The sequence below is a fragment of the Chenopodium album genome, chromosome 27 (genome assembly GCF_948465745.1).
Source record: "Chenopodium album chromosome 27, dcCheAlbu1.1, whole genome shotgun sequence".
NCBI classification, from domain to species: domain Eukaryota; kingdom Viridiplantae; phylum Streptophyta; class Magnoliopsida; order Caryophyllales; family Amaranthaceae; genus Chenopodium; species Chenopodium album.
In genome coordinates this window covers 11,994,156-11,998,213 of record NC_137860.1, presented here as the reverse complement: position 1 = coordinate 11,998,213, position 4,058 = coordinate 11,994,156, and positions in this window count along the sequence as shown.

Here is a 4,058-nt window from a genome sequence, read left to right as displayed (position 1 = left end):
CCCAAGAGTCTCCCCCAAGCTTAAATGAAGCATTATCCTCAATTCTAATGCTTAGAAGGAGAAAAGAAAACATCAAAATATTTTATCATTTTTCACTTTTTTTTTCGTTTTTCATAACAAATGTCCTCGTTTCTTTTGACTATGGACGACTTTTTCAACTTTGCAAAACAATATCCTTGCCTTTTTTAACTTTTGATGGCTTTTTCATTTATTCACTTGCCATTATTCACAAAATATACACAAAACTCGAACTTGCTTTTATTTTGAACCAATAACCAAACTCATACACCAAAAACTCCAAAACATGACTATTTGCTTCACAAAAACCAAGAATGGAACAAAAATGAAACAAAAAGCTCAAGAATCTAAAGATGTGGCTTGAAAAGAAGGGAAAGGCTCAAATGGTTAGCAAATAGGGAAATGTAAACCCAAAGAAAAAAAGTGAAGAAAAATTACATAGAAAAAGAAAAATACCACCCCGAAAAGATGCCTTTGTCCTTCCTAAATGATTCGGTCTCGGGTTTAAGAACTATGAGTCAGATTCAAGATTAGGTCCGCAATAGTCAAGGATCCATGCCGCTCATGCAAATACATGTTGAAGGCTTGAAGAATAATGAACCTCACACGGATGTAGCAAAAACTCACTATTGGCGCCAAATCAACTATAGGGAGCAACTACCAAATATGCCACAAACAAGTAGAATCCGGTTTCATGATCCTCTTAGTTCTAACCAACTACCTTAGCATACATTTATTTCTTGAATCAACCGAGCACACTCCCAAACTGTGCATACCTTTATTACTTAGGAAGATGTTCATTCAAAAGCAAAAGTTGGGTGTATATAGTCCAATTCAAAAGAAAGACAAAAGGTGTAAAATAAAGCCTCAAAATATACCACGTACCAAAGCATGAACAAAGAAAAATAAAGGAAAAGGAAACAAAAGAAAAGAAAAGAAAAGGAAAGTCATAGATAAAGGAAGAATAGGAAAATGAAGAAAGGAACTAAAATGCAAGTAAAACACATAATTCCCAATCAACATACAAGTGATCAATTGATAACATCGCCAATGATCCCAAACACACTAGGTGTTACAAGAATTCTCCTCGAACCATTCAACTTCTCCTAAAACTAATCCTATTCTATACATCCAAGATAAAAAAAAGAATAAAAGAAAGAAAATAAGAAAGATCTCACTGGACTTTCAAGCAATGCCAAAATAAAAAGGTGAAAAACTATCCACCTTATGAAGCTCCAAATAGTCATAGCATCAACTTCAAAGCCATGTGAGTAAAAGAAAAAAAAAGAACTATAGACAAAGAAAACGGTTAGTAACTTCAAAACAAAATAAAAGAAAGCAAAATAAAAAGGAAATTAACTAGAAAGCAAAAATAAGCTAAACTAAGCTAACTATCAAGAAGTAAACTACAAAATAAGCAAACCAAAGAAAAATTACTCATAAAACTAACAACTAAAGCTATGCTACAAAATCTGGATTAAGAAGGATTTGGATTCAAGGGTTTTGGATTTGAGGGGTCAACAACAAGCATCATAAAGAGAGATCATCACAACAACACGATCAAGAATGATAGAAATAGGCGTGAAAAACGAACAACACCCAAAAGAGATCAAGAATGAGACCAAGCACACAAAAAATCATAAGAAAACAAGGCAAGCTTAACAACAAATTGGCTACCGAGATACACCCCTAAGAAAAATAAAGTTCCCCCAAGCTAATCACAAATACATCTCAACATCCCATCAATACAAAGCAAGCACATAAAAATAAGGGATGGAGGCACAAAACACAAAATGAGGGAACTAAGAATCATCACCACCAACACCACCCGGCCTGACCACATCGGGGTCATTGTGGCCAACATGGTCATCGAAGGTTGGGGTAGGATAAGGCTCCCATCCTCCAGTGAAACCGGGTGGCCAAGCATAATGTCCCTTGAAGTTTTCTTGTTTCCAAAGGGCAAGAGGTGTAAATTGCTCTGGCAATTCGAGCGGTTCCGGGTGGCGGGGGTGTACATAGGGGTAGTTAGGATCACCCCTATAATCACTCCCACCGGGAACATGGTAATCGTAGTGACCATGCTCATCGAGGTATGAGCGAGGGGTAATGGACCCCGGAGGTCCTTGCCAATGTGGGTACGTAGGTACCCCATCACCCCCATAAGAAGGTATTGGACCTTGGGGTGAAAAATATGGGTAGTTAACCGGAGGAATGATGTCGCCCCGATTAACCCCTGCATCATATATTTGTTGTTGTTGGAGAAACATACCTTGTTGCATCTCCAAAATGCCCTTCATTTGAGTGTAGAGGCTCTCAAAGTCTTGATCATACATGCCCTCCAACCTGATTTGCATGCCTCTCATTTGGGCACTAAGAGCTTCCAAGTCGGGGTTGGCATATGGTGTTGTACTGTTGATCATGTTGTTGTTTTTGCGGTTCTTGTTGTTATTGATGTTGTTGTTGGAATTGTTGTTGTTTTTGTTGTGGTGGTTCTTCTTCTTCATCATCCGATTCCTCATCGGTGTTAAAATAGGGGCGACGGTTACTCTTGGGGATATGCCAAACATTAGTAGCATCCACCCGGTGGAGAGAAGTAAAAGATGGGTTAGGAAGATAGAACCAATGCTCATTGTTCCTTAGCCAATCATATACCTCATCCTCATTGTTCTTTGCTAAAAATTGAATTTGCCCAAGTTGCTTGATATCGAGGTAGAGAGTAGCAGCTTCCCCCACCGGAGTACAATATGGGAAGTAGTGATCAAGGTGAAGGTTTATTAAGAGCATTGTAACCATACCTCCACATGGAATCTCTCCGGTATCCCGGTCCTGCAAACCCATACAATAAGTAGCAAAAGTGTACCCCAAGTTTAACCGACCACGGTGTTCGGCACTGGTAGCCAGCTATAAAATCTTAAGCTCTAACTTGCTCATCTTCCCCAACTCTTGCTTTGGGAATACCAAGTACCCTAAGAGCCTATGAAGACCCGAAGACAAGGACAAAACTAATCTTGGCATACCGGGTTTTGAATTCACCACACCCGGAGATATCATCCCACAATGAACGCTCATCATACTTATTGATGAAGTAGTACTCAAGATCCAAAATATCCGAATTTGGATCGAAGTCAAGAGTCGCATTAAATTGCTCTAAAGATTAATCAAAGTGATTGTTGAAAAGTTGGAATCGGACCCGGTAGTTACCTCTATCAACGACAACTAGTTCCACCGTAGCAAAGAACTCAAGTGTAGGTTGAACATATGTTTGGTAGCTACGACTTATAATGTACCCATTCGGAGGTTGGTAAGTAACTCCCTAGATCCTCATCAATACCCAACTTGACCATGTCGTGTTGGAAATAGTGGCGAGTACGCTTAAGGGAACGGTTATCTTTCAATTTTTTGTATCTTGCTTTTTAGATTGGATCATGGATTTTTAATTTGGGAATGGGAGTAGGTTGGCGTGTTTGTGAGGTAGGGGGAGTAGGTGTAGGTTCATCAATGGTAACGATGGTTTTGCGTTTCTTGAAGAGGTTTTTGATGTTCTTAGACATGTGATATTCAAAGATAAGAGCTCAAGAATCGATCACAAAATACCACAAAAACCGCAATATCACCAACCAAAACACTTCAAATTGCAACAATCAAAACTCCTTGCCAATACTACCAATCAACACCAATTAATCCAACAATTGCTTCCCACACAAATACCAATCACAAAGAGAACAACAACCAACACTTATCAAGCCACAACCATACTACCAACACTACCAAAATCCAAATTCCACAATTCTCAACAATTTAGCTCAAAATTACTACAAAATCAACAAACAACACAATGTGAGGCAAAATCAATCAACAAACAATTCAAATAATCATCCAAAAATCAAATTTAATAATCAAAATATTAAAAATCATACTACTACTTTTCATACCCATGAACAATCTAAAACTTGCAATTATATGATATAATTAAAAAATTAAGAGTAAAAGAGGATGATTATACCATACAAGAAGCAAGATTTAACACCTTATGGCCACCA